This window comes from Delphinapterus leucas, chromosome 16 (genome assembly GCF_059928025.1).
Source record: "Delphinapterus leucas isolate spDelLeu-1000000601 "Yukka" chromosome 16, BTC_Dleu_Yukka2, whole genome shotgun sequence".
Taxonomy (NCBI): domain Eukaryota; kingdom Metazoa; phylum Chordata; class Mammalia; order Artiodactyla; family Monodontidae; genus Delphinapterus; species Delphinapterus leucas.
This window is the reverse complement of record NC_143144.1, coordinates 36,023,219-36,046,259: the sequence shown is the minus strand read 5'-3', so window position 1 is coordinate 36,046,259 and position 23,041 is coordinate 36,023,219. Positions and strand designations below refer to the sequence as shown.

At 34.0% G+C, this 23,041-nt stretch overlaps 1 long non-coding RNA gene across 1 annotated transcript in view; it reads left to right on the top strand.

Annotated features, from left to right (window-relative positions):
- The window catches only part of LOC149747255 (uncharacterized), a 36,106-nt gene extending 13,443 nt beyond the window's left edge, over nucleotides 1-22,663 (top strand). The window contains exon 2 of the long non-coding RNA XR_016388092.1: nucleotides 21,767-22,663. This is a non-coding gene — a long non-coding RNA (uncharacterized LOC149747255). The remainder of the gene's footprint in view (nucleotides 1-21,766) is intronic.
- Nucleotides 22,664-23,041: the final 378 nt, after the last annotated feature.

Here is a 23,041-nt window from a genome sequence, read left to right as displayed (position 1 = left end):
CCACACACATATGGTCACTTTATCTTTGATAAGGAGCCAAGAGTTTACAATGGAGAAAAGACAGCCTCTTCAATAAGTGGTGCTGGGCAAACTGGACAGCTACAAATAAAAGAATGAAAGTAGAGCACTCCCTAACACCATACATAAAACTAAACTCAAAATGGATTAAAGACTCAAATCTAAGGTCAGACAGTATAAAACTCTTAGAAGAAAATACAGGCAGAACACTCTATGACATAAATCACAGCAAGATCCTTTTTGACTCACCTCCTAGTGAAAGGGAAATAAAACATAAATAAGCAAATGGGACCTAATGAAACTTAAAAGCTTTTGCACAACAAAGGAAACCATAAACAAGACCAAAAGACAACTCTCAGAATGGGAGAAAATATGTGCAAACAAAGCAACTGACAAAGGATTTATCTCCAAAATATACAAGCAGCTCATGCAACTCAATATTGAAAAACAAACAACCCAATCCAAAAATGGGCAGAAGACCTAAATAGACATTTCTCCAGAGAAGATATACAGATTGCCAACAAACACATGAAAGGATGCTCAACATCACTAATCATTAGAGAAATGCAAATCAAAACTACAATGGGGTATCGCCTCACACCAGTCAGAACGGCCATCATCAAAAAATCTACAAACAATAAATGCTGAAGAGGGTGTGGTAAAAAGGGAACCCTCTTCCACTGTTGGTAGGAATGTTAATTGATAACAGCCACTATGGAGAACAGTATGGAGGTTCCTTTAAAAACTACAAATAGAACTACCATATGACCCAGCAATCCCATACTGGGCATATACCCTGAGAAAACCAGAATTCCAAAAGAGTCATGTATCACAATGTTCATTTCAGCTGTATTTATAATAGCCAGGACATGGAATCAACCTAAATGTCCATCAACAAATGAATGAATAAAGGAATTGTGGCACATATATATAATGGAGTATTACTTAGCCATAAAAAGAAACGAAATTTGAGTTATTTGTAATGAGGTGGATGGACCTAGAGACTGTCATACAGAATGAAGTAAGTCAGAAAGTGAAAAACAAATACTGTATGCTAACACATATATATGGAATCTAAAAAAAAAAAAAAGGTTCTGAAGAACTTAGGGGCAGGGCAGGAATAAAGACGCAGATGTAGAGAATGAACTTGAGGACATGGGCATGGAGAAGTTTAAGCTAGGATGAAGTAATAGAGTGTCATGGATATATGTACACTACCAAATGTAAAATAGATAGCTAGTGGGAAGCAGTCGCATAGAACAGGAAGATCAGCTCGGTGCTTTGTGACCACCTAGAGGGGTGGGATAGGGATTGTGGGAGGGAGATGCAAGAGGGAGGATATAATGGGATATATGTATATGTATAGCTGATTCATTTTGTTATACAGCAGATACTAACACACCATTGTAAAGCAAATTATACTCCAATAAAGATGTGAATTTAAAAAAAAATTATGCACTCAATCCATTAGAGTTTGTAAAAGTAATGTTATCATATGTAAGTGAAAGAAAATAAATTGGTCAATTTGAGAGGATGCTAGTGAAGTTATTTTTTTAAAAAACAGTTAAATTAATGGGAAAGTATACAATATTTGTTTACTTTTTTATTAAAAATATACCAGTAGGTAAATAGGAATTGGGGGAAAGATGTTATTTATAGAAGCACTCTAGGTAATACATGAAGAAAAGAATATTAACACTGGCTTATTTTGCCACACTCAATGAATTATTAGTGGACATAAACATTGTTTTCCAATGCTTGCTGTTATCACAAAAAGAGAGATAACTAGACCTTATGTATGCCTTGATGGAAGAATACAGCACTACCTGTAAATATGAGGTATTTTTACTCTCTCGAAAATATCAAAACTGAGTCAGGTTAAACCTCTAGGCCCAACTATTTATTTAAAGGAAACAAAGATGCAGAGGAACATATTAAATAACACTTTGATGATATAAGCAGTTTACAATCACTACAGAGGTTTTTAAAAATTTCAAGAGAATGAATAGTATTGGAGAGGAGATGTATAGATTAAATGAGATTTAAGAACTCTATTACCCAGTTGAAAAATGTCATTTTTGTTATTTAGATCCTGAACCAAATTTAAAAATTATGGACTCAGAAAGATCATCAATGTTATGGCCTCTTAAAATTTTAACCAACAAATTTATTGAGTTTTCTTACTGGTTTTCTTTTGTAAGAATTTTTTGACTGATTCTCTCGAATTTCCTAGATGTATATTCATAGCATCTTTGGTAATGAAAAATTTCCTTTATCTTTTTCAGTATGTATACTTTTCAATTTTTACATTTTTCAGCTTTATATGGTGATTGATTCCTGATCAGTGTGAAATGTTAGTGAAGAGAATAACCTTTCTTGTTTGTTCTTCATAACTTGTTTTCGGCTTGAGAGATTATGTCATTTACAATATTTTTAATTTTTAATTTTTTTATTGAGGTATATAGTTTTGGGTGTACAACACAATGATTCATTACTTATTTATATTGCAAAATGACCACTATAATAAATCTAGTTAACATCCAACACCCTACATAGTTACCAAAAGAAATTTTTTTTCTTGTTATGAGGACTTTTAACATCTACTCTCTTATCAATTGTAATATGCAATACAGTATTATTAACTATGATTTTTAATAATATTTAATATTTAAAAAATAATAATATACTAATTTTAGTAATACCCTTTTTTCTGTTTTTGCAAGAGGTTTACTCTTAGAGTGATGACTTTCATGAAATGACTTTTTTCCCAAATATTATAAATTGATTCAAACACTTTAAGTAACACATATAAATCATAAAAATTATCATCATCATAACAGAAACAAATAACCAAGTATAATTGGTTACCCAATTAAGAAATAGAAAATTATCTTCAAAGCCCAGTCAGATGCATTTTCATCACCTATAAGGTGTATTTTTTGTTTTGCATTGTTTTCTGATTATAGATTTTGTCTAGCTGTTAAAAGTAATTTTTTAAATACTGCAAAATATGAAGAATGAAATTAACAACCAATTTCACCACCTAGCAATGAGCACCCTTAACCTTTTGTACACTTCGAATGTTTAGTATATAGTACATATGATTATGTGTTTAGAAAATATAATCATACTCTTTTCACTTGAAATTTTAAAAATATAAATTTTTTGTTATTATAAACATTATTATTGAATGTTAGATCTCTATGAGCATCTCTGATTATTTCCTTATATAAGGTTTTTGATGGTGAAAGTAGTGGATTAACGAGTACAAACATGTTTTAGTTATTAAGTATTCCTAAATAGCTTTTCAGAAAGGTGAAACCAAGCTACATTTCAACAGCGTTATATTTTGCAATTCACTGTATGCTAATTTCTTACATATAATAACACACTAACTTTTTGTTCAGAATTCATATATTTAATGATTTTTAAAATAATTTGAAACATTCACACTGTTTCCTTAGGCAATAGACAAATTATTTTTATTTGTCTTTCTTTTAAGTTTGTTCTTCTTCATTTTTATTCAACATTTTACAAATTCACAATTAATAAATGTTGGCATTTTCTTATTAAAAATAAAGGGGTACAGACCAAAGTGAAAAATCAAAGTCTTTGTGTTTTCAAGTTCTACATGAAATGGTGCACTTTTTCTTTTTTTAATAAATCTTTATTGTCGTATGATTGCTTCACAATACTGTGTTAGTTTCTGTTGTATAACAAAGTGAATCAGCCATATGCATACATATGTCCCCATATCCCCTCCCTCTTGAGTCTTCCTCCCATCCTCCCTATCCCACCCCTCTAGGTCCTCGCAAAGCACCAAGCTGATCTCCCTGTGCTATGCTGCTGCTTCCCACCAGCTAACTATTTTACATTTGGTAATGTTCATATGTCGATGCTACTCTCACTTCACCCCAGCTTCCCCCTCCCACCCCATGTCCTCAAGTCCATTCCCTATGTCTACATCTTTATTCCTGCCCTGCAACTAGGTTCATCAGTATCATTTTTTTTTTTTTTAGATTCCATATATATGCATTAGCGTACGGTATTCGTTTTTCTCTTTCTGACTTGCTTCACTCTATATGACAGACTCTAGGTCTATCCACCTCATTACAAATAACTCAGTTTCGTTTCTTTTTATGGCTGAGTAATACTCCATTGTATATATGTGCCACATCTTCTTTATCCATTCATCTGTCGGACATTTAGGTAGGCTCTATATCCTGGTTATTGTAAGTAGTGCTGCAATGAACATTGTGGTACGTGTCTCTTTTTGAATTATGGTTTTGTCAGGGTATATGCCTAGTAGTGGGATTGCTGGGTCATATGGTAGTTCTATTTTTAGTATTTTAAGGAACCTCCATACTGTTTTCCATAGAGGTTGTATCAATTTACATTCCCACCAACACTGCAGGAAGGTTCCCTTTTCACCACACCCTTTCCAGCATGGAATGGTGCACTCCTGATGCTATGTTGGTAGTAATGTTTGACTGAGATATATTTTAGGTCAGACTTTACAAAGTTAACTGGAATTTTACAGGCGACATCAAACCAGGTGTACTGTACTCCCACAATATCTGTACTATACATCATACTTGTCTATGTTAAAAATTCCATTCCACCACTTTTTCCATAAGTCTGACATGTTGAGAACCACAGAACAAAGTTAAAATGACAGATATTTATTAAATGTCTGGCTGCTGTAGCATTAATGGGCTTAGAATCTTGCATTTCTAGTTTTCAGCTGCCAGTTCCCAAGCAAGTGATTTTGCTGATAAAGGATCGCTTTAACAGGGAAGAAGGGAGAAGGGCAACATGATTTGGAAAATTGTACAGGTTTAATGGAGGGTATTTTTAGAGCCAAAAAGAGAAATGCCTTCAGTTTTTTTAAGCTTCTCTTAAGTTGATTCCAGGATACCAACACTGCCTTCCTTATCAAATGTAGCCCGAGGAGGTCAGGAAAAACAGCCCACCCAGTGAGGCAGACAGGCTTTCAAAGAATTGAAAGTCTAAGATGATTTTGGCAAGGGAATTTGGATAGGATACGGGTAAAATGATTCTTTGAGAGATTCTTTTGACCTCACAATTTTAATATTTTATTGTATTTATTTTCTTTTTCTTTTTTGACCTACTTCCTAGGCACTCTATAGTTCAAAAACTCAAAGTACATTGTATACTCCATGTGGAAAAAGAGGTTGGGAAAAGTTAATTTAACATTTTTAGCAGAGCCCATATCTGGAGATTGTCCATGCACACAGGGATTTGGAGTCTTACTTCACCATGAACATACTCTGCCATGAGTGTTCCACCACGGCCCATTAGACTTCAGCAAGATAATGCCTATCTGACTCAATCAGTCCTCTTGACACACACCTGAGCTCAAGTCTCTAACTGTTTGGCTGGGCTTTCAGCCAGTTTTCTGTGTCTTTTCTGTGACTGCATTGCACAATCTCTATTCCTTTTCTACTAATCATTTCTCTTTCCCACAGATAATCCAAACCTAGATTCACATTTTAAATAATTATTCACAGCAGTTGTTGGGTTTGGCTTAACATGAGTGATTGATTTTTTTTTAAGTCTCTTGGACACACACAAGGATTATATGCTTAAATAATTAATACGAAGAATTATGAGCACAGCACTCTGTGGCTCCTATGTTTCTCTGACTGCTGTTTTCTCCCTGGGTGCACACGCAGCTGTACCCTTCTTTGGCCCGTGCAGGAGTGTGTGCAACTCCCTGCCATTTGTGGACCTCTGGTACCTCCTGTACAAGGACCACAGGATTTCTCTTTTCCCATGAGGGTTAGCCTGACTTTTCACCTCAATGCTTCTATCTCCCACCACCTCCCTGCGGTTATGTAATTTCATTCAAGAACCCACATTAAATAGAACAATAGGCAGGAAAGGATTTTACCTTCAATCACCTTTTGTTTTGTACTGCATCATAAACCTTCTCTAGATCGATAGATAGATAGACAGGTATCTTGGGTGTGGAGATAAAAGGGAAGATGTAAAGGAATCTAAGCACTACGTAGGCATTTGGGTAGATGAGTCATAAAAATGAGTAATCAAACCTCTTCCCTTTCTTGGCATATAGTTTAATTCCATTTACTTCATATATTTAGATAATTTTATAGAAAGAATTTTAAAAGACTTTGACAACAAGACTCAGCAATAATCGGGACTTTTTTAGATGATTTGACTGAAGCCAATATACCCAACATATGCAGTATATCTTTATTTTTGAAGATTTGTTAGTAACACACTGAAATTTTATTTTCAACACACAGCAGTTGGGCAGCAGTAGAATTGGATGTGGTTGCACATATCTGAGTGTATTCTATAGAATCTCTTCCCTAGGAACTTCTAGCTGAGCTGCTGATGTTTCAGCAATGTTTTTCAGCACACAGAGTTACATTTTAAAAGGATTTAAATGCTAAACCTAACCAACAGTCTGTGAAAAATTCTATTTTGCCATTAGTTTACTTAATAAGGCTCCACAGTACACTACTTTAGGAGACAAATACAAAACAGTAGGAACAACATAGCCTGAGTCTTTCTAGAATCTAGAGAATCATTTTAGATACTCTTGAGAATGAAAGAAGCAAATAGATTCGGAGCCAGTGAGATGTAATGGAAGGTGCCAGGAGATCTAGGTTTATGTCCTCCTCTATATTTTATCTATTCGATCAGAGATTAAATACATGTTGGCATTGTGTAAACACTAAATTTCTGTATAAATACAGATTACTTATATTATTCCTAAATCCTAAGATACTTAGGAACGAGTTCCATCCTCCATAAAATAAGAATAGGGTGTAAGGTTTTCCTCCCAATATTGTGGAAAGTTCACAATAGTGTACCTACATGTATTTAATCCAGAATTCTCTGATCCAGAATATGAAATAGGGATTCCATTATCTACATTTTAAAAATGAATGAAATCGTAGAGACTTTAAACTTAAACAAGACACATAACCAATATTATGAGATGCTACTTTAAAATAATGTATTGAGGGGCTTCCCTGGTGGCACAGTGGTTGAGAGCCCGCCTGCCGATGCAGAGGACACGGGTTCGTGCCCCGGTCCGGGAGGATCTCACATGCTGTGGAGCGGCTGGGTCCGTGAGCCGTGGCCGCTGAGCCTGCGCGTCCGGAGCCTGTGCTCCGCGGCGGGACAGGCCACAACAGTGAGAGGCCTGCGTACAGCAAAAAAAAAAAAAAAAAAAATGTATTGAGCTCCCAGTTAGAAGAAACCTGAACTATATGGAATATCTTTCTCCCTCCCTCCCTGATCCTCACTCAAGCAATTAATAAAGTAATAGCAACAAGCTTTCATTAATTGCTTACTATAGGTTAAGTGCTATTAAAATGCTTTCTTGCATTATATCATTTTTTTAAAAAAGCCTGCATATGCCAGAAGCATCAAAATGTTTTTGCCTCATGTAGTGCTGTTGGCGCAATATGATATGATGGGATAGACCCAGGGCTCAGGTATTTCCTCCTCTGAACAAAGCAGCAGAGATTGGGGAAGTAAGTAGAGAACATCCTAAAAGAACAATATTAATACAAAGGGTAAGGAGCAAAGATAAGCGTGACTTCAATGCAGTAGATAGAGAGAACTCCACATTGAACAGTTTAATTCCATGAAATACTAATAAAAATACATAATATCAAGACAGAAATTACTTCTAAAATTCCATGTATTCATTCATTAGTTCAACAGATATTTGTTAAGGTTTCTGAACCTTGCATCTGCATTAGGTTCTTTTGTGAATTCTTTGGGTACAGAACTGAAAAAAATATTACTTACATAGAAGATGTATTTTAATCAAGATTAGAATTAAGTGCAAATAATATTAGAAAACTAAGTAAATTTGAAATATGTGACAAAGTTTTCTCAGGAAAAAGTAGAAAACTTGGCAAGGTAATAGCCATGAAAAAAATGTCTTTAGTGGGTGTTATGTACTTAATTTCACATGTTTTAACAAAGTTGTGTCATCAATGTGCCTGGTGGTAAATATTCCATAATTTCTGAGTATCTTTGTGACTTACTGTGATAAAGCTAAAATAAAAAATATATTTTATGTTTATAAGAGGAAATAGATACACACAGACACTTAGATAAATAGTATTGTTTAGTAAACCTTTATAAATTTAATAATTTTCCAAAAATTATTGGGGTATAGTTGATTTACAATGTTGTGTTACTTTCTGCTGTACAGCAAAGTGAGTCAGGTATACATATACATATATCTAATCTTTTTTAGATTCTTTTCCCATATAGGTCATCACAGTGTATTGAGTAGAGTTCCCTGTGCTATACAGGGAATAGTTATATATTAGTTATCTACTTTATATATAGTACTGTATATACGTCGATCCCAATCTCCCATTTATCCCTCTCCCCCTTCCCCCCGGTAACCATAAGATTGTTTCCTACATCTGTGACTCTATTACTGTTTTGTAAATCAGTTCATTTGTACCATTTTTTTAGATTCCACATATAACGGATATTGTACGATATTTGTCCTCTATCTGACTTAACCTCACTCAGTATGACAATCTCTAGGTCCATCCATGTTGCTGCAAATGGCATTATTTCGTTATTTTTTACAGCTGAGTAATATTCCATTGTATATATGTATCACATCTTCTTTACGCATTCCTCTGTTGATGGACATTTAGGTTGCTTCCATGTCCTGGCTGTTGTAAATAGTGCTGCAATGAACATTGGGATGCATGTATCTTTTTGATTTATGGTTTTCTCTGGATATATGCCCAGGAGTAGGATTACTGGATCACATGGTAGCTCTGTTTTTAGTTTTTTAAGGAACCTCCATACTATTCTCCATACTGGCTGTACCAATTTATGTTCCCACCAACAGTGTAGGAGGGTCCCCTTTTCTTCACACCCTCTCCAGCATTTATTATTTATAGATTTTTTTTATGAAGGCCATTCTGACGAGTATGCAGAGATAATTCATTGTAGTTTTGATTTGAATTTCTCTGATAATTAGTGATGTTGAGCATCTTTTCATGTGCTTTTTGGCCATCTGTATGTCTTCTTTGGAGAAATGTCTGTTTAGATCTTTTGCCCATTTTTTGATTTGTTTGTTTGTTTGTTTGTTATTGAGCTGTATGAGCTCTTTGTATATTTTGGAGATTAATCCCTTATCAAACGCTTCATTTGCAAATATTTTCTCCCATTCTGTGGGTTGTGTTTTTGTTCTGGTTCTGGTTTCCTTTGCTGTGCAAAAGCTTTTGAGTTTAATTAAGTCCCATTTGTTTATTTTTGTTTTTATTTTCATTACTCTAGGAGGTGGGTCAAAAATGATCTTGCTGTGATTTATGTCAGAGAGTGTTCTGCCTATGTAGTCTTCAAAGAGATTTTTAGTATCCGACCTTACATTTAGATCTTTAATTCACTTTGAGTTTATTTTTGTGTATGGTGTTAGGGAGTGTTCTAATTTCATTCTTTTACATATAGCTGTCCAATTTTCCCAATATCACTTATTGAAGAGACTGTCTTTTCTCCATTGTATATTCTTGACTCTTTTGTCATAGATTAGTTGACCATAGTTGAGTGTGGGTTTATCTCTGGACTTTCTGTCCTGTTCCTTTGATCTATATTTCTGTTTTTGTGCCAGTACCATGCTGTTTTGATGACTGTAGTTTTGTAGTATAGTCTGAAGTCAAGGAGCCTGATTCCTCCAGCTCTGTTTTTCTTTCTCAAGATTGCTTTGGCTCTTCAGAGTCTTTTGTGTTTCCATGCAAGTTGTAAAACTTTTTTGTTTTAATTCTGTGAAAAATTCCATTGGTAAATAAATTTAATAATTTTAAATAACATTATTCTTTAAAAAATATAATTTAGCAATGTGTAAGGACATTTTAATAATATTAAAATCACCCAGTAATTTATTTGTAAATTTTAAAGAACAGTAAATTACAGGTAATAACATGTACCCATGGTATCCACTGCAGAAATTGGTTAATGTTGGCTTTTTTATTTTTGTAGCTTAATTTTTTTAAATTAAATAAATAGAATATGCAGATAAATCTGAAGCTTCCTTATTCTTTTTAGTTCCTCTTTTCCTTAAAAGCGAACACTGGGGCTTCCCTGGTGGCGCAGTGGTTGAGAGCCCGCCTGCCAATGCAGGGGACATGGGTTCGTGCCCTGGCCCGGGAAGATCCCACATGCTGCGGAGCAGCTAGACCCATGAGCCGTGGCTGCTGAGCCTGCGCGTCCAGAGCCTGTGCTCCACAACGGGAGAGGCCACAACAGTGAGAGGCCCGCATACCGCAAAAAAAAAAAAAAAAAAAAAAAAAAAAATATATATATATATATATATATATATATATATATATAGCGCTATAGTTTAAAACTTGGACCAAAATTATACAAAACAAGTACGCAACGTGTTTGCTTTTATATATATATTTTTTAAATATATATTTTTAAAAATATATATATTTCAAAAATATATTAAAAAAATATATATATATCCAATCTTGGCCTTCTTTAATTATGTTAATTTATTATTGTAACAAAGGTAACTAGCAGTTAGGTCAAATACAAATACCATTGATGGTCATTTTCACTGTCATTTAGCAAGAATTATTAGTAAGTACTATCTTTATGAAACAAATTTCTCAAAATAGATCTTAATTAAAAAATAGTTTTATTGAGATATAATTTACCTGCCATAAAGTTCACTCATTTAAAGCGATTTTTAATGCTTTTGAATATATTCACAGAGTAGTGTAACCATCACCATAATCATTTTAGATCATTTTTATCTGGTACCCATTAATGAACATTTTAATTTGTTTAAATTAAACAAGCTTTTGCTCTCCCACCCACACAATTCCCACTCAGCTCTCAGCAACAACTAATGTACTTTCTGTTTCTACAAATTTGTCTGTTCTAGACATTTCATATAAATAGTATCACAAATGCATGGTATTTTGTGACTGGCTTCTTTCCCCTATCATAACACTTACTGTTTTTGCTATTCATCCATGTCGTAGCATGTATTAGGACTTCATTCTCTGTTATTAGCAAATAAATTTCATTATTGGACCTGCCACATGTTGTGTATTAATTAATTCATCCATTGATGGACATTTATGTATGAGTTTTTATGTGGAGATATATCTTCATTTCTCTTGAGTGGAGACTTAGGAGTGGAATTGGTAGGTCATATGGTAACTCTACTTTTAACATTTTAAGGAATGGCTAAATTGTTTTCCAAAGGGCTGCACCATTTTATATTCCCACCAACAGTGTATAAGGGTTGTAATTTCTCCCAATCCTTGTCAAAACTTGCTATTGTCCGTCTTTTTGATTATAACCATCCTACTGTTTGTGATATGGTATCTTATTTTGTTTTTTCTCCAGTGACGCCTCATACTCAGTCATATTGAGTATCTATTCATGTGCTTATTTGTTATTTTAAAATCTTCTTTGTAGAAATGCCTATTGAAATCCTTTGCCCATTTTTAAATTGATTACTGGCCTTTTAAAAACTATTGAGTTATAATATTTTTTAAAAGTAAATATATTATGGATATAATTACCTCATTAGATATATGATTTACAAATAATTTCCCCATTCTGTGGGTTGTCTTTTTCCCTTGTTGATGGTATTCTTTGAAGCACAAATATATTCAATTTTGATTAAGTCAAATTTTCAATCTTATAACTTATGCTTTTGGTGTTATAACTAAGATATTATCTAATGAATGGTTGTGATTTACTCTTGTATTTTCTTCTGAAAGTTTTATAGCTTTACTCATACATTTAGGTTCATGATGCACTTTGAGTCAATTTTTGTGTATGGTATGAGAGAGGGGACCAAATTAATTATTTTGTGTGTGAACATTTATTTGTCCCATACAATAATTTTTTTTGTATCTTAACATCCTCTTCTTCTGTGGTTATCATATTTATTTCCCTTAAATCTTAATGAAGTGAATGACATCAATATTTTCTGGTATTGTACCATTCTTCTACTTCTGTTATGAATTTAACTTGATCATAATATTTTATTTTAATACACTACTCAATTTCATTTGTTAATATTTTACCTAGAATTTTTCATCTTATTCTGTTATAATTAAAATATCCATTTATTTTACAATCCTTAAATTTTTCTGACATCAGTTTTACCACCTTATGAAATGAACTGGACAATTTGCTAAATTTTCTACTGTTGAGCAATTTTATTTATTAAATACAATGAAATATTATCTTAATGTAATGGCATCCCTCTGTGTGTGTGTGTGTGTGTGTGTGTGTGTGTGCATGCATCCACATGCACATTGGCTTTTCATTCACAGTATTTTCTTTATTTCAATCCTGTTTCTTCAGTCTTACTATGTTTCTTTATTTTCAGTCTTTTTCCACAAACCAGTTTTTAGTTTTGTGTGTCACTTCTATCTTTTAAAAATTTTTATGATTTAAAAAAATTTTTCATTACAAGTCCACTCTTTTCCATATTATTTTCTTTCTACATTTTGAAGTGGGGAAAAGGTAGGTAAGGAATGTAACTCTTTTTTGATTTACTTAGTTGATTCTTTCAAATGCTATACTACTTCATTTTTTCTTACTCTTAACTGAACTTAATGCTGCAATTTTTATGTATTACGTCAGCTGCAAGCCACATGGTTTTAGCATATATTACTTTTGTTACTGTTTAGAATGGAACCTTTATAACTTCTGTTACACTTTCTTCTTAAACCATGGAATAATTAAGGTATCCTTTATTTTCTCACTATGTAGAGTTTAGATTGTTATTTAATTGAAGGTTTCTAACTTATTTTATTGTAATAAAAAATGTAGTCGGGATAGTGTTGATTCTTTGAAATTGGTTAGATTTCATTGATAGCGTGATATTTGGTCATTTTCTTTCTGAAATGTTACATTTGTCTTTGAAAAATGAATTTATCCTTTATTTTAATATTGCTAATTGTCTAATTTTATTTAATTTTACTTTGCAAATCTCCAGCCATAGCTTCTGCAGCTTCAAAATGTATAAATCTAAGAGGCATTCTGTCTTCAGCTTACAGTGTTTGCCTTAATTCTGAGATTCTTCTTCATTTATAATGCTTGGGCAATTCCACCTTTTAATTCTTAATGCTGCTATGTATACCAAGACACATTGTTATATTTGTCGAGAAGTATTATATGTTTAGAGAGAGAAGGTTGAATAATCAGCTCATCTTTTTTTTCAAATTTACCAGGAGTCCATAAGAGTAATTTTTAAAGTTTTCAAAATAGGATAATTTTTTAAAAACTGTCCAGTCCAAATAGTAAACAGACAAAAATTGCTTATAACTTTGAATAAGAAAGATTCCAATATTTCAAAAGACAATTCATTTTAAGGAACTAAAATACCACTTTAAAAAAGGTAAAGATAATACAAAATAGACAATTATAACACATTTCTCATTATTTTAGAGGTTAAATGTTTATATAAAAGTGAGCCAAAGATTTTTATAATAAAACAGAAAAACACTATAAGGTAGTGTTTATCCAATAAATAGAAAATACATGGATGATTGAAATTAGAAATCTGGTAATATCTAAAAATATTTTAATGGATCTCAAACGTGTTTATCCAGTTTTACAATGAAGAAACATTTAACGAAATGCAAAGTAAAATATCTGTGTTGCTAGTAATACTAAGACTAGAATGATACTTCTTTAAGAGGATGTCACTTTTAAACCATAATAATAATAAAAACAACAGTCATAAATACTATAATCATCATTTTAATGCTTGAAACATTCCCATTAAATCAGGTCTATAACAATGTCATATGTAAACCACTCTTTAAGAGTTTTCTGGAAATTGTAAGCAATCCAGTTTTCAAAGTATGAGAAAATGGAAGCATATAATTGGAAAAGGCTGGGAAATTAATCATTATTTGCAGATCATATGACTCTACCATGGAAACCTAAGAGCTTAAACTGACAAAAATTATTAATTACAGTAAGAAATTTAAGTAAGGTGTGAATAAAGAACACAAAACAACTATCTTTCTATGTATAGCAGCAGTCAGTGATAACACTTAAGTAAATAAGAATAAATTCTAAAAGAAAATTATAGCAACTATATGAAGAAAACGAATTACTGACTCACAATAAAAATATGTAAATTTAGAAAACATAATTTAAGATATATATATTCTCATAAAACTTATCTATGAAAACTATATCAGGTTTCTTTTCAAGAAATAAACAGTTTTAAAATTCATTTTGAAAGATAAACGCTCTAGACTTCTCATATTTCAAAGAAATAATATAATAATAAAGTATGAGCTGTTCTTACAGATACCAAGCCCTGTTAGGATTTTCTGGTCTTGTATACTTTCAGCACATTGATTGTCACCCTTAAACTGTACTTCTAGGGGCCAGATTCACACTTTCCTATAAGAGTGGTCTAACTAACACCATGATCCATTTTGCAGAGGTATGATTTTTTATCAACTCTGGCAGTACCAACATCTTTGTACAGTTGTGTTGGTGCAATTATTAGGATAATTTATTTGCCTTCTTGCACTATTTTTAAAAACCTAGTGAAGAACAAAAATTTATATCTCAAAAACTTAACCTTGTTTAGATGATGATGAATAGCACTGGATTTGGAAAAAAATGATCTTTGTCCTTGGTCTTACACCCAGAGGATTGAGCTTGATGTACCATTTTTAATAAAGATTAAAATTCAAGAACAGATTTCTGGAATGGAACGTTGCATATATATACTGAACCCTTTAAGTTAGAGTAAAGCTGTGTCTGGTACATCTCTCACTTCTTATGTCTTTTCACTTGCTTATCTTCTTCATTACAATATAACCTCACGGAGGATAGGGACTTTATTTATTCCATGCTCCTAGAACAATGCCAGACACATGATATGTACCTACTTAATACATGCAGGGAAAGGGGAAGAAGAACCTACTTCTTATGTATCTCACATGGCACCGTGGGAGGCTAGGAAACTGGTGATGGTGTGAAGATGCAGTCGGAAGGGAGAGGCTAATGTGTGGGCAAGAAGAAGGTATGCTGAAGTCCTGGGCTGTGCAAGTGGAATTTCAGCTCTTTCTGTCTCATTTCCTTTCCCAAGATAAAGGTCAGAAAAGCAGTGCCTACAGAAAAACCCACGAATTGGTCAAGGGACTACTCACTAGCATAGAGCATCACAATTTGAAGGCAATGACTAGAACCAGTTCTGGAGCTGTTGTAACAAAGTACAAAATCCAGTATCCATTGCTGTGAACACTGGTGGTGGCCACACTTAAGCACCAGGGGAGCATACCCTGCCCATGGAGCACATCTCAGCCCCCAACAGCTGTGGTCTTGTGATTCCTGGTGTCAGTGTACTTTTGTGCGTTCACCCTCGAGCTCTGCTAATACTGGGAAAGGGTAAGAAGAGAAAGCCAGCACTTTACCTGGCTGAAGGAGTGGAGTGTAGAAAGTTTTAGTTTTTTCTGTTTTTATGAACCCATTGTACCTCCCAACTCCTCTAAGCTGGGAAGACACCTGTTATGCCTCCCTTGAGCTGGCCAATTTTTTTCTGCTTTACAAGTGGAAATACAATTCCCTTTAGGCTTCAGAGTCTACATGTATAGGGAAATTTCCTGCTTGTTTTTCTCTTCCAGTTTCCATTTCAAAATGTCTCAGCAAGTTTTTCTGTAAGCAAGCTGTATATAAATGAATGTGTAGGAGCCTTCACTACATATTAGAGTCCAGGGTATTGTGATACACATCTGGGAAGGATGTAGAGGAAATCCTCTAGGGTGAAGGCAAGAGCAGGCTAAGGCAGGCTCTGAAGATTAAGAGCTGCAAGTATGTCATTATCACACTCTGGCTGACCCTGCTGAGCCCCATTCAAAAACTGAATATACATTTAAATTGGTAGAAAGGCTTTCCTACTAGGAAGAGATTTCAGACTGGAGGGGTGCAGTTTCTGACTGGGCTTGTTTATCTTGTTATACATCAGCAGGATGGCTGCAACAGTTCTTCCTCCTGTCGCACCATTCTTGTTAACAATTTGAGGGGAAGCATCTTTATATTATCTCCTTTTAGAATGTTAGTATAATAAGCCAATGAAAAGAAATTGATTTATAGAACATTAAAGTGGAATGAAAACTACAGTATTTAAAATTTTTATTTTTATACTATGTGGTATAACGCTTTACAAGTAATTCTGGTAATTTCAAAAAGGAAGGAAAATTATTGCTACCCTATCGCCTGTATCCAGCTTTTCTTGGTGAATTTTATTACATGGTTATCCTCTATTGATTTTTTAAATCATAAATGTAAGCATAATTTCTATATAACTATGTTGTTGAGTTTTAAGAGTCCTTTGCATATTTTGGGTAACAGTCCTTCACCAGAAGTGTCTTTTGAAAATATGTTCTCCCAGTTTGTGGCTTGTCTTCTCGTTCTCTTGATATTGTCTTTCCCAGAGCAGAAATTTTAATTGTAATGAAGCTGAGCCTCTCAATTATTTCTTTCATGGATTATGTCTTTAGTGTTATATAAAAAGGCATCACCATACCCAAGGTCATCTAGGTTTTCTCCTATACTATCGTCTAGGGGTTTTATTGTTTACATTTAGGTCTATGATCCAACTTGGGTCATTTTTATGAAGGGTGTATGTCTGTCTAGATTCATTTTTTTGTATGTGGCTGTCCAGTTAGTCCAGCACTATTTGTTGAAGAGTCCATCTTTGCTCCATTGCATTGTCTTTGCTCCTTTGGTCAAAGATCAGTTGACTGAATTTATGGGGGGTCTGTTTCTGGGATCTCTGTTCTGTTCCATTGGTCTGTCTTTCCTTTCCCCAGTACCACACTGTCTTCATTGCTGTAGCTATACAATAAGTCTTGAAGTCAGGCAGTGGAACTGCCTCCAGTACCTTGTTCAGTAGGGTGGCCCTGGGACAATGGTCTGCTTCTGGGTCCACAGTTAGGTACTCAGTTGGCCCACAGTGTGTCTATTACCAGGTGGGTGGCTGGTGTGGCTCCCACCAAGTCTCAGTGAGGTTCTGCCACATCATTGAATGGGTCTCTGGGTGAGCAAAACTGGTCCTGGACCATGGCTGAGAGGAGATAGAATCAAGCCCCCAGGGATGTTTCAAGTTCCATAGACACATTTGAAGTCTGCAGGCCTGGTTTTAGAGGCATAGATGGATGTGTCTCTGGCCAGATCCCAAAGGAGGCTAGACTGGTCCATGACCATGGCTGGAGGGGTTGGAACTGAGTATAGAGGGGTGTGTGTGTGTGTGTGTGTGTGTGTGTGTGTGTGTAAAATATATGTATATATCAGATATATACATAAGCATACATAATCTAATATACTGTTGGTATTATTTTAAATAAACTGCTATCAGATCATTAATAAGAAGAAAAATAAAAGTTTTTTATTTTATCTTATTTCTTCTTCAGTACTCTTCCATTCTGTGTGTAGATACAAATTTCTGACCTATATTATCTACCTTCTTCCTAAAGAACTTCCTTTAATAGGTCTTGCAAAACAGGTCTACTGGCAACAAATTCCCTCACTTTTTGTTTTTCTGAGAAAGTCTTTATTTTTCCTTCACTTTTTAAGGGTAACTTTGTGGGGTATAGAATTCTAGGTTGGTGAGTTTTCTCTTTGAACATTTTAAATATTTCCCTCCCCTCTCTTCTTGATTGAATGGTTTCTGATGAGAAGTCAGATATAATTCTTATCTTCCTTTATAGGAAGGTGTTTTTTTCCTCTGCCTTCCTTCAGAGTTTTCCCTTTATCTTTGATTTTCTGTAGTTTGAAAACTGCATGCCTAGGTATAGATTTTTGCGGGCATATTTCTTGCTTAGTTCTCTGAGCTTCCTGGATTTGTGGTTTGGTACCTGGCATTAACTTGATAAAATTCTTAGTCATTATTGTTTCAAATATTTTTTCTCTTTCTTCCAAAACAACCATTTAATAAATGTGTATTCAATATTGGCTCCTACTTATGTGCTGTGTTAAGAATAAAGATAGAAAGATGAACCAACGCTATATCACCCTTGTCTTCAATGGACTTTCATCTTAATGGGGCATACAGAAAAAGCATCAATAAACACAGTATGCTAAAACTATAATAGAGAAGTACATAGACACAGGACAGGCACCTCCTACACATAGGAACTCTCCCAATGAGCTTCCAAGAAAATAATAAAATTTGAGGTGGGCCTTGGCAGACAGATACAAATTTAACCATGTGCATATGCTAGGAAAGGGTCTTCCATTCAGGGAGAAAAGTGTATTCTAAAGGGACGGATGTTAGTGTGGGTGGCAAGGGGATGGGACAATGATAGAGTGGTTGGAACAAAAGTTAGTCTGGGAAGTGAGGGTTAATAGATAAGTAGATGAACTCTTGCCACAGTGTGGAACGGGGTAGCAGGAAGTGGACATAAGCTTTCAGGTTTTTGGTAGGAGTGTTGATATTTGACCCCTAAAATTAGTTGTGAACTTTTCCTTTCCCAGATGTTTTCCTACATTAATCTACTACCATTTCAACACATATATGAGATTCTTACCTACTCAGTTAATCTTGGTGGAAAGCAGCCAGAATTATTAGCTTTTCACTTCTTGTGACCCACTTAGCCAAATACCTTGAACACATTCACTTCTCCCTGTCTCTGAAGTCACTTCCCAAGTCCAATTACTGTGTCTCTAACCTAATCTACATTGTTATCATCCTTTCTCCCTATTTCCATTCTTCTTGTCCTTTAATAAAATTCCTACACAAAAACCACAGTCAAATCTCTTATAAATGTCAAATGAAAAGTGTTTCCTCTACCACTTTGACTCTTTATAATATCTTAATTCATGTAGAATAGAACTCATACTCATTTAAATCAATAATCTTGTATGCTGTGGCTCATGCTTAATTTCGTGACACTGTTCCCCAAGTTTATCATGCTGCAGTCACAGTGACTTGGTTTCAGTTTTCCTACATGCGTTTATCCCTATCTTTCCATATTCTTCATAAGACCAGCTCCTTTTTATCCTTCAAGTCTCATTTAAATCTCATACTCTTGGAGTCTTCTTCAAACATGTTATATAAAACAGATTGCTTTGATTTATTTTTAAACTTATTTATTTATCCTCACTTGTTGTAAACTAAAATACAGATGCAGAAAACTGCTATAGAATGCATGTACAGTTATTTGATTATTATGAGGCTAACATCTTTATTAGGACTTGACCAATCAGGTAAAAAAATATTGTCAGCCATACCAGAAGCCCCTCAAAATGCCTTGTTCTCAGCAATACCTCTCATATTCCCCATAAACAAATATTCTCCTAAGTTTTAGTAATCACTTCCTTGCATTGCTTTAGTTTCATCATACAAGGGTACCTCCCTAAATCTTATGCTTTGGCCTCATCCATTTGTCTCTGTTTTGTTTTGTTTTGATATATCTTTCCAATGGATTTTGATTTATAGGTTTTACTTCTGTCATTTTTCCTTATGTTTTATTTTTTAATTGAAGTGTAATTTACATAAAATAAAACACAGTTTGTAAATGTACATTTCAATAAGTTGTTTCAAATCTGTGCATCCCTGTAACCATCATCTCAAAAAGTTCCCTCATCCCTTTTTTCTGTCAATCCCATCTCCCAGAGGCAACCATTGTTCTGATCTTTATCACCATAGTTTTTCCTTGTTCTTGAATGTCATATAAAGAGAATTATGCAGTGTGTACTCTTAAGTTTCAAAGTTCTTTCACTCAACATAACGCTGTTTCATGTATTAGTCATTTGTTTTCTTTCATGGCTAAATAGTATTCCATTCTATAAACATACTATATTATTTTTAATCCATTCTCTTGTTCATGGACACATCAAAAGATTTCGACTTTGAGAAGATATCAATAAAATGTGGACATTCTTATACACGTCTTTTCATGAATGTGTTTTCTTTTGGGGAAATTCCTAAAAGTGAAATTGTTGGATTGTATAGTAAGCATACGTTAAACTTTATAAGAAACCAACTGTATTTCAAAACGTTTGTACCACTTTACATTCCAACCAGTAATCCACGAGCATATCAGTTGCTTCACAAATTTGCCAACAATTGGAATGGAATAGCCATTCTAGAGGGTGTGTGTGGTATCACATTGTGGTTTGTTTTACATTTATTTGATTACTAATTCCCTGAACATCTTACCATGTGCCTTTTGGAGAACATTATTTGTGAAGTGTCTGTTCAGGGTTTCCCCTATTTTAATTGGATACTGGATTATTTTGCCTATTCTTATGTTACAGAAGTGCTTTATACACAGACACATACATGTTCACACACAGACACACAGACCTCACAAGCATACACATCTGTCAGCCGGTATGATGGTGGATGTATGTATTGAGAATATTTTCTCCAAGTCTGTGCCTTGTTTTTTTATTTTCTTACTGGTGTCTTTTGAAGAGACTATTTAATTTTAATGATGCTTAATTCATTGACTTTTTATTTGATGTTTAGTACTTTTTGTACTAAACATCCAAGAAATTGTTACCCACTCCGGGTTCGCAAAAATATTCACCAACGTTTTTATTTAGAATTTTCATTGTTTCAGCTTTTATGTTTATTTATATTGTAAGTCTCACATTAATTATTGTGTATAGTATGATGTACAGGTCAATTTATTTTCATACGAATGTCTAGTAGTTTCAGTGCCATTAAAAAAACCCAAAACTATCCTTTCCTCATTGAACTACTTTGGAAGCTTTGTCAAAAAATATCAATTGACCTTATATGTGCAAATTTATTTCTCTAATGTGTTAGCCTATGTTTTTTTAACCCTTAACCCAATATACTCTGTGTTGAGTCCTCTGAGTGTCTTCTTTTCCAAATCTTTTCTCACTTTGCTAAGGCCTTTGAATTTCCATGTAAATTTTAGAGTTATCTTGTCAATTTAATAAAAGCCTGCTGGAGTTTTGATTGGAATTGTCTTGAATTTTAGATCACTATTTCTCAATCTTTTTAAAAATTGTTTTGCCCTTCCCCCCACCAACTTCAAGGAGAAAAAGTAAATTCTATTTAAATCCTCTCAAGCAAGCTACATTAAATAATAAAGAATAAGATTCTATCAGGTAGGGTTGAGCCTTGGAAATGACAAGCCATTGTAATATCTGAGGATTTTTTGGAACAAATTTTCATCCTTTCTAAGGGGTGATGTTGTCCCTGCTGAGAACATATGCTTTAGATCAATGTGGGGAGAACCTTAACAATGTTTAGTCTCCCATTCTATGAGCTTGCTATCTCTTTCCATTTATTTAGGTCCTCTTTAATTTCTCTGGCAATGTTTTCTAGCTTTCATTGTACAGCTATTTCACCTTTTTTGGTTAAATTAATTTCTAAACAAGAATTTTGGTTTCTTTGTGCCTTCAAAAAGTAGTATTTTCATTGTATTTTTAATCATCTATTGTTAATATATAGAAATACCATTAATCTTACTACATTCCATGGTAACTTTTGTCATTTCAGTAATAATTCTGGTAATAGAATTTATTCCTTTTTGACAGATTCCTCCCTTAGGATTTTAAACCTAAACCATCAAGTGGTCAGCAAATAAAGGCAACATCCTTGTGCTTTATTTCTGTTTTCTTCTAATAACACCTTCCTGAGGGGAGGTTTATAAAAATTTAAGTGAGGAAATACCTTATAAAGTGAAAAGTAATAGGTGTAAGTATTTTTGTTATTTTTCCTTTTCAGTCTCCTCTCAATATCAACTAGCACCAACTGCAATCAGCCAGTGTGCCCATTCTTGTCTTTTTCCTCTCTCGGAGCAGTGTGTCTGCCAGAACGGATGGACTGATTTCCTGGATTAACAAAGGTAGGATCACAAAGCTTTACCTTCATTAGAGGGCAGCTTAGAAAAGGGGAGCCTTCCAAGCTGGCCTCCAAAAGAGAATACAACAGCAGGATTTGGTCAATTACTACAAGTTTGTATAAAACAGTGTTTTCTTTCAGGCTACCTTCCTGGAGTATAAGTCTACTATTGTGGTTCATAGCCAGTTTCTCTCGGTGCTGGCTGACTTTGATATCCCAGGAGGCATGTGAGAAACTGCAGTCCTGGCTGAATTAAGGTCAGGAGAAATGAAAAAATGCAATTACAGTGGAGACACGTTCTATTCTATCATCTTGTTTTTGTGTATGGCTATGTTCGCTTCAATATTGTGCAAACTTGATAATTAGTTCCTTGAAGATTTCTGGTACTGACTTGAATTAAATTGAGGAAAACGCTTTCATCAAACATACTCAGATCTGGATATAGAGGAGCAAATATGTAATACAATGGGAATAAAGAAAAACAGAGGTAAATGCACATGAGACTGGAAATAGAATGGGCTTGTAAAAGAGAGTATAAAAAAGGAAAAAAAGAGCTGAAAGGAAGTTCCAAAACATATCTTGAAAATCTACCACATAGCATATATTTTATTTTTTTTTCTTGCCTTTTCATAAGCTTTTCTTTTTCTTATTGTTGAGTTGTAAGAGTTCTTTACAGACATACTTCATGTTATTGTGCTTTACAGATAGTGCATTTTTTACAAATTGCAAGTCTGTGGCAATTCTGCATTGAACAAATCTGTCAGTGCCATTTTTCCAACAGCATTTACCCACTTCATGCCCGCCTGTCACATTTCGGTTATTTCTCACAGTATTTCAGACTTTTTCATTATTGTTATGTTTATTAAGGTGATACGTGATCATTGATCTTTGATTATACTATCATAACTCACTGAAGGCTCAATGATGGTTAGCAGTTTTTAGCAATAAAGTATGTTTTTTAGTTTCTTTTTTTAACATCTTATTTTTAATTTAATTTATTTTTTTATACAGCAGGGTCTTATTAGTCATCAATTTTATACACATCAGTGTGTACATGTCAATCCCAATCGCCCAATTCATCACACCACCACCACCCACCCACCGCCACTTTCCCCCTTTGCTGTCCATACGTTTGTTCTCTACATCTGTCTCAATTTC